The sequence below is a fragment of the Juglans microcarpa x Juglans regia genome, chromosome 8D, assembly GCF_004785595.1.
Source record: "Juglans microcarpa x Juglans regia isolate MS1-56 chromosome 8D, Jm3101_v1.0, whole genome shotgun sequence".
Taxonomy (NCBI): domain Eukaryota; kingdom Viridiplantae; phylum Streptophyta; class Magnoliopsida; order Fagales; family Juglandaceae; genus Juglans; species Juglans microcarpa x Juglans regia.
The window spans coordinates 10741663-10751137 of NC_054608.1; positions in this window are offsets into that span (position 1 = coordinate 10741663).

Genomic DNA, 9475 nt, shown 5'->3' on the forward strand with positions numbered 1-9475 from the left:
TCTGCGGATAACAAAACAGAACATAAAAAACTCCGTCACCAAGGTGTACACTCAAAACATAGACTACTACTATAACCCGTGGCAGGGCCTTATCCACTATAATAACCCGTGGTTGGGCCGTATCCACTATTATTACCCGTGGTTGGGCCGTATCCACTATTATAACCCGTGGCAGGGCCGTAACTGAACAGAACGGAAACAGAATCAAATTCAGAATCAAAGAGTCATGCCAAAGGTTTTCAGAAATCACATCTTATCCAAACAGAGTACTGAACAAAATCATATTATCTTCGTAATCAACACAGATCCAAAGCATATTTACAATATTTATGCACAAATTTTTATATTCGCTCTTTTTGCATAAATCAGAAATAGAATGTCAAAAATAAACTCATGTCTACACCAGTCATGATGGAAAATACTTTCTTCTTAAACACAATCTCATGAATAATGCAGAACAAATAACTGAGATAGTTCAAATTTCTTTTCATAACCAAATATGTATATTTTTCAAAAAGTCAACCTCAACTCATTTTGTTTTAATGCAAAGTCTAGCATAGGAACCCCGCTTACCTGGACTTCTTACCTTTTTCAGAATTTTCCTCAAAAATGTCAAATAATAATTAAACATCACCTATAAAATAACCACGTAATTATCGTAAATTTTCAATCAATCACGTATTTTGATATTTAATCATAAGCTTCTAAAATAACCTATATAATTCCTCAAAACCTAGAATTCTCAAAATTCCCAAAATACCATCAATATCCACTTAATCGAATTCATTCCGAAGAAGAATTTAATCGAGCAAGTATTAAGACAATTATAGAACTCAATAAAAATTAATATTCAAAATATCTAAAATTGCCAACAGCATTTTATAAATAAATAGAATACATTGTCTACTAAAATTTCCATAAAATAGGTCATGAAAAACTCATCTCTTAAGAAAAATAGGTTTACTTCTATTAATTAACAATATTATCAAAATACAATATAATACTTAACGAGACTTAAAGTAAAACCCATTTAAATATAAACCCTTATAACAAACAAAACTTCTCACCCGAAAACGGTAAGCTAAAACCGGGAACTTTTCATATATATACATATATATTAGGTTAAAACTTTACATACAAATATACGTATATATATATATATATAATTACACCTTATGAAATAAAATTAGCGATGAATATAAACATAAGAATAATAGTAGTGCAACGGCGGCAAGGACTCACCGAGTAGGTATCGTGTGACGGCACAGTGCGCTATGGAAGGTGGTGCACTCGGTGGCTATGCACTGGACGAAAAAGAGAGAGAGAGAGAGAAAGAAACACAGTGAAGGTGTGAGTGAGAGACGGAGAGACTATGGTGTTCGGAAGGGGAGAGAACTCACTGAGGGACAGCGAGAAGGTGTGCGACTGGTCGGGACTTACGTGCGGTGGTTTTCGTCATGTAACGTGGCTGAAAGATCGAGGGGCACAGGGAGAGGGAGAGGCTGGCGGAGGAGCTCAGTGGAATGGACTGCACTGTTTTTTGGACCCAAAACAGAGGAGTTTCAGATCACTCCGTAGATGGTTGTTCTAAGCACTTTGGTGGTGGTGCAGCGGTGTACGGCGGAGGAGCTGGACTTCCAGTGATGGTCAAGTGGAGGTGATGCACGACTTGGAGTGTGAAAAGCCGAGGGAATGGAGGCTGGGGCTTGCGATTCTAAGGTGGTGCGGCGGCAAGTGTTTGGGTAGTTTTTATAGCATGGAAAAACATATGCATCTATATATATGTGAGGTGAAACCCTAGAGAGACGAGAGAGCCGTATGTGTGCATGGAGCTTCTGTGCGTGCGGAAACTAAGTCGTGCTTGTGTATGCATGCCATGAACGAAACGAACACTTACTGGTGAAAAAGAAATATAGACGGAAAGAAAGAAAAAAAAAATAAAACATGCGGAAAAAATATTTTACGTGTGAAGAAAATAAAACAAAACCAATAAATAAAAAAAATGAGTTTGATTGGGTCCGGGTGTTACAAATCAACTTGCTACTATTTAATCAATAGTTTTTATGTTAATATTTTATTTCTTTACTTGTTGAGATAAAAAACAAAAAACAAAAGAAACATTCCAAGAAGCCATATATAGTTCACATAAACATATGTCATGTTTACCCCTGGCAGGATCGTGCGTATCTACGATTAGCCAATCATAACATAAATCACTTTGTCATTAAAGTGAGCGCATTCAAAACATGGTCATGTTTACCCCATGGTAGGGTTGTGCATTTTTGTGGTTAGCCAAGCATAACATAAATCACTTTGTCATCAAAGTGGGTGCACTTAAAGTAAATGCGAAAATTTTCACACGTGGCAAGGTCAAAATAGTGGCCATCATTTTGCACTTGTGGCAAGGTTAGAATAGAAGCCACCATTTTACACCCGTGGCAAACTCAGAATAAAGGCCGCATTATATACCGTTAAAGAAACAACACAATAGTGCTTAGAGATATAGTCACCTTGAGTTTAAATGTTCTAGTCAACCACAATCCAGTGAGAGAGTTATCTACAACAACAATTAGAACTTATCTAGATAAACTTCTTTCGTTACATGGTTTCTATCTTAGTTGACAAGTCTTATATGTAACAATGTGTTCTAATCTAAGAGTTGTTACTTGTTAGCAAAGCTTATCAAATGTAAACTAAATATATGTTGTAATTCTATTTAAATACGATAAATGCACAAGGATATCATTCCGCCAAATAACAAAATCCAATCATTCTTTCATATACCCGTGGCAGGGCCTGCAGCCAAAGCAGAATAGAATCTTTTGCCTCAGGGTTTACAAATACAATGCAAGAACAAAAAAATGTACTTAATAGGTAATATCGTATGATCAGATAAAAATCTCAGACTTTTCACATTTTATGCAATAAAAAAACAGAGTACAAAACAATTGAACATGTCTACCCAGTCATGATAAAATATCATAATTTATTTCTCAGATACAAAGAAAAGCGCAAAAAATAACCATAGTTGGTTTTGTAACAAAAATATGCAAGTTTTCTAAAAAATCAACATCGACGTATTTTAGGCAAAATCTAGTATATAAGTACCGTTTACCTGACTTTTGCGGTATACCACCTGAGCTTTTTAACCCGTACAGTAGCAATGTCACAACCTAATCCAAAAATATCGAAAGCATGTTAATAACTCCAACCAATACAAAACCTACCTAACAAATAATATTGTATAAACTAAACTATGGCTTAATAAGATCCAAAACCCATGAGCCCAAAAACTACCCATAAACAAATAGTCCATCATAGTGCCTCAAATTTACAATCACCCAAGTACAAGGTCCAAACGCAATACTCCACCAGTAGATTAGCCCAATCTCTTTTAACTTTTGCCACAATGACGTCACCATTTATAGCCATACTCTCAACTCATCAGAACACCAAATCACATTTTTTTTACATCTATTCCCTCCTTCATCCACAACAATATTACAAACAAAGCACCTCCAAACATCAACCAACCAAAAATCACCCGACTACAAATTCCAACATAAAAAACAAGGATAAGCCAAACTTCCCGTAGGCACCCAACACAAGAGTCTAGCAAATTAAACAGTGGTTACATGGCTAAAGTTTGAGGATACCTTACCCAACTTGAAGCGGTGATCCATTGCATTCGAAAGCAAGGCGACACTGTCTATAGATGTTCAAGATGCTCTGTGACAATGAAAAACAAGGTCAAATCCGAGTTTGAGATTGTGCATCCCCTCATATTCTGCGAGTAATGCCACTAGGTATGCTAGTGGTCCAATGTTCCCATTACTTGGTACAGTCCGATATATCTTGGGCTTAGTTTTCCCTTTAGACCAAACCTCTTAACACTGTTGATAGGTGATACCTTGAGATAACCCAAATACCGTCCACTAAGGTCAACTCCCTTCTCCAATTATCGGCGTAGCTTCTCTACCTACTCCGAGTTGTGGCTATCCTTGTGCATATAAGCTTAATCTAATTTAGGTCTAACCACTTGAGTTTCACCCACCACATCCCAACATATTGGAGATCCAAACTTCCTCCCATACAATGCCTCGTAAAGGGCCATTTGAATAGTCGTCAGGTAATTATTATTGTGTGCAAACTTGATGAGTGGGAGATGTTTTTCTCAAGGTCCCTTAAAATCTAATAGACAGGCTCTAAACATATCCTCCAACATCAGGATAGTCCTTTTCGAGTGTCCATCAGTTTAGTGCTCATCATCTTTTGTAAACTCTTCCAAACGTTGGAGGTAAATCTTGGATCTTGGTATGATACTGTGGTCTTAAGGACTCCATGTAATCTAACTTATCTCCTTTATGTATAGTCGGGTGTGTTTACCTACTGTGTTCATAATGGTAAATGATTTATGATCATTGATATGGCATCCTTTCCACTAGGGGCTTTGGGCAATCCAACCACAAAATCCTTGGCGATATCTTCTCATTTCCATTCAAGAATAGGTAACGGGTGTAGATTCCCCACCGACCTTTGGTGTTTCATCTTTACCCTCTAACACGTAGCACACCTCTTGATGAAGTGGGTGGTTTCTTGCTTCATTCCTTCCCAATAGAATCTCTTCTAAGGATCTCAATACATCTTCGTTCCTCAAGGGTGTATCGAGTATGACGAGGAATGAGCTTCGGCTAGCATCTGTTCTAAAATTTTCGAATTAGACAGAACTACCTTCTACCCTCTAAGTTGCAAGGTCTCATCCTTGCTCAAGCTTAAATGCATAGGCCCTTTGCCTCTGTAGACTTTATGTCGAATCCTCAGCAATTCTGAGTCCTTTTCTTGCTGGTCCTTATTCTTGTTGAAATCTCTTGCCCTAATCTGTTACAGGGCAGTGATAATCTCTTCTTGTGGTCGGTCTTTTATCATTAGGTGTCGCATTCCTTCCAAGAGTGTGTCCAGCTCTAAGAGATCTCTCATGTCTCTCATCTTCGAATTGCGAATTAGGGCATTGGCAACTAAATTGGTTCTTTCCAAGTAATACTTAATTTTGCACTGGTAGTCGCTAATAACCTCCAACCACCTTCCTTGTCTCATGTTAAGGTTCTTTTGGGTAAATAGATGCTTTAAGACTCTTGTGATCTACCTCGCATTCCTACCTGTATAGAGAGTGTTGTCATATCTGTGGCGCCCCCAACCCCCATGTACGGAAACTCAGGAATCGAGACGCACGGATGATGACAACACGGTCACGCATCCCAACAATAGTGCCAAGTGTGTGTACGAGCAACAGTATACAACAAACAACGCAGCGAATAATTTAAGAAAGTCAACTAAGTACCAGAATTTTTTAATACAAATTTACATATGTAAAATGTTTAAACAAGAGTTATACAATTAGGGTAACTCATCAACAAACACGTCAGGGAATTCTTCCACAACTGGAATTTCCACTAAAGACTCCTTCTCATATGGCGTAGACACCACTTGAACCAAAAAGGCATATGCTCCACAAGCTATATCTCTCTTTGCTTGAATTGCATATATAACTGCTGGTCTTGCTTTCAACCTGCTTCCCACGAATTCCAAATAGTCTCCATTCGAAAGTTGAAAGCCAATTACCCAACTTCTACAATTAATGTTTGCAGAATATCGATGCAACCAATCCATTCCTAGAATTATGTCAAATCCAAGTAACTTGAATACAATTAAATCTGCAAGTGTCCTCCCACCAAAATCCAAAGGACAGCCTAAAGCAACTTTGGAGCACCACACAAAATCCAAAGGACAACCTACCAAGGATTGTGATAAAGGCTCTGTGACTAGATTGCACATCCGTGCAAAAGTGGCGGACACAAAAGATTGAGATGCCCCAGAGTCAAATAAGGTACATGCATAAAAATCATTTAGACGAACTCTACCTGAGGCAAACACATACCAGTGAAATTAAAAAAAAAAGACCAACCCACGCCAAACATCAAATCCAACAATTAAACTAAATGCATACTAGTAATCACCTCGGGATCGTGAGTCTCTAGAGCCTTGTAATCCACATCACCGGGAGTCACAGCATAGACCCGAGCTTGCACCAGCTGTCTTTGGCTATTCCTCCCACCACGCCAACCTCTTCATCCTCCTTGAGCTTGATTGGGACACTCACGAGCAAAGTGCCTCGACTAGCCACATCTAAAACACTAGATCCCCCTCTGACCGCAGTCGCCCTCGTGGGCTCTATTACACCTATTACATACTGGAGCTCGGCCTCCTACACGAACACCGGAGGCTGTCTGCTAACGGGCCCCAGTCTTCTGTACAAACTTGTGTGGCGACCCAGAAATACTCCCCTCACCAACAAAACACCACCTCTTCTGACCTGGAAGGGAGCCTACCGCAAAACTATTTTCCCGTTCCACAATAGTGGCCAAATCCACCAACCTCTGAAAATCTAAAATCTGGTGGCAAGCTACTTGTCTGCATATCTCATGTCGCAGCCCCTCCTAAAAGCGCTCGGCTCACAACTCCTCAGTAGTAATGAGGTGGGTAGCAAACTGCCCAAGCTCCATAAATTTTCTGGCATATTGTTCGACAGTCATATCTCATTGAACCAAGCTATTAAATTCTCGTGCCTTCTGCCATCTCACTGAAACAGGGAAGAAATGGTCGTCAAACTCTTTCTTGAAACGTTGTCAAGACAGCTGCAAAAGATCCCAACTCCATCTCTAGGAATTGCCGCTTAGTCTGCCACCAGTTTGCCGCTTCGTCTTGCAACAAGTAACTCTCATACAACACCATCTGAGCCTCCGTGCAACCATAGACTTTAAATGTCCTTTCAAGGTCTTCAATCCACTTTCTAGCCCGTAGTGGATCCTCTTCACCAGTAAAGGCAGGGGTCCTATGCGCTAGGAAGAGCTCATAGGTGCACCCGGCCTGTACCGCTCTATACTGATCTCCTTGTAGCGGCCGAAAATTATGTTGGAGGAACACCATCGTCCGATTTAATGCCCTTGCCATGGCGTAATTCCCATCGCCTCTCGGTAATTCATCATCGAGCTCATTAGTTGGCCTTCTTGGTCTCACCATCTTCCTGTCATAGAGTAATCTTTAACCCCGCTTAAAACTCCGGACAAAATCAAACACAACAAAAAGCAACACCAAAAATAAAATAAAATAATACAACATAAAATAAAATAAAAATAATAAACCCATAATATAGCATACTTTAAAATAAATAATTTAACTTACAACTTTAAAAATAATATTTCTTGTACCTCACCTAAGAGACATGTGGGTTTACCCAGAGCCGAACTGCTCTGATACCACTTGTGGTGCCCCAGACCCCCATGTACGGAAATTCGAGAATCGAGATGCATGGATGATGACAACACAGTCACGCATCCCAATAATAGTGTCAAGTGTGTGTACATGCAACAATGTACAATAAACAATGCAGTAGATAATTTAAGAAAATCAACTAAGTACCATAATTTTTTAATACAAATTTACATAATTAAAATGTTTAAAAAAGAGTTATACAATTATCCCAAAATAAAATATAATACAAGGTTCAAATATAAAATCGGGTGATCCCATATCACTCCTCAGGCAGAGTTGAATCCTCAGGCTCACTCTCAGCATCATCTGCATCGAAATCTGCGTTACCATAAAACAGTACTGCATGTAAGTATAATCTAAACAACCCACGAGAAAAAATTGCATTAATGCAACTAACATGCATGCATATGATGAAGTATGCATTATTCTCAAAACAACATTTTTTCCGAAAATGAACATTTACCAACGCACGCCAAAATTTCATTTTGGCCTAAAAATAAATAATCCAATTTTTTCTCAGAAAATGACCCACACAAAATCATTTTATCCAACACACGCTATTTTTCCAGAAAATAACCTAATCATTTTAAAAATATGCACCATGATCTCCCCTAGGGATCATCCGCACACCCTGGCTCTCATCGTCACACCACGAGTAACGACCGTGCGAGTGACTTCGTAACTAGCGATGCCCAGTTCTGCGCCCAGCGCGTTCATGGCCAAGCATCCTCTAGTCCCTGCCAGCAAAGGGGCCACGAATGATGTGGTGAAGAGATGGTGGCCAGAGGTGGTGCGATGGCGGCACTGGAACAAATGGTGGCCGCGGCTTGAAGCCGTGGGTGGAGGTTAACGGTGGCGCGGGAGGAGCTGAAAACACAAGGGGGTGGTCATCGACCTGTGAGGAAGAGATTGGGAGGGGCGATGAGACACACAGCGGCACATGGTGGCAGTGGTGGTGGACCACATAATGGACGGGGGGAGATAAAGAAATCGCGCGGGAGAGAAGAAAGAGAGAGGAGAAAAAGAAATGGGGAGAAAAGAAGAGAAAAAGAGGAAAAGAAAAAAGAAAAAGAAAAGGTGAGGGAAAGAAATGAGGTCCAATCCTCACATCTTGGGTCACAGAAATGATCCAACGAAAAAGATTTCAAAACAGCAAGTTAAATAAAATAATTTAAACCTAGTGATTAAATGAAAATAAAATAATTAAATCCAACAATAAATTAATTTAAAAATAAATAAAAATTTAAATGCATAACAATAATTAATATTAAGAAAACACATCAAATTAATTTTCACAAATTAAAAATCATAAAAATAAACCAACTAAAAATCCGATAAACTTAAAACAAGAGAATCAATTTTTAAACTAATAAAAATAATCATTCAATTAAAAATACACTAAAATACGGGGTGTTACAATATCTTTAAACTAAACACAATTGCTGCCAACTCCATCTTGTGAGTTGGGTAGTTCCTCTCGCGCTCCTTCAACTCTCTAAATGCATAAGCTACCACCTTACATTCCTGCTTCAGGACGCAACCTAGGCCATACTTCAACATGTCACTAAATACCACAAATGGCGTATGAGGCTAGGGCAAGGTTAGAGCAAGGGCCCTAGTTAAACTCCGCTTTAGCTATTCAAAACTCAATTCACACTTGTCAATCCAGACGAATTTAGCATTCTTCCTGGTTAACACTACGAATGGACTCGACAATATAGAAAATCCTTCCTCAAACCTCCGATAATAGCTAGCAAGTCCTTAGGAAACTTCTCACCTCTTGCACAAAGGTTGGTTCTTGCCATCCTACTATCACCTCAATCTTACTTGTATCGATTGTGACTCATTCCATGGATATCACATGACTGAGAAACTTCACTTCTTCTAGCCAAAACTCGCACTTGTTGAGGTTGGCGAACAACTGATGGCCCTTGAGCGTTTCCAACACCAATCTTAAGTGGTTTTCATGATCTTCGACACATCTGGAACACACTAGGATGTCATTAATAAAGACCACTACAAATAAATCCAAAAATGGTCGAAACACTATTTATGATGTCCATAAAAGCCGCTGGCCGTTAGCTAACCCAACATGCTAAACTCATAATGGTCACACCTAGTCCGAAAGGTGGTCTTTGGTATGTTT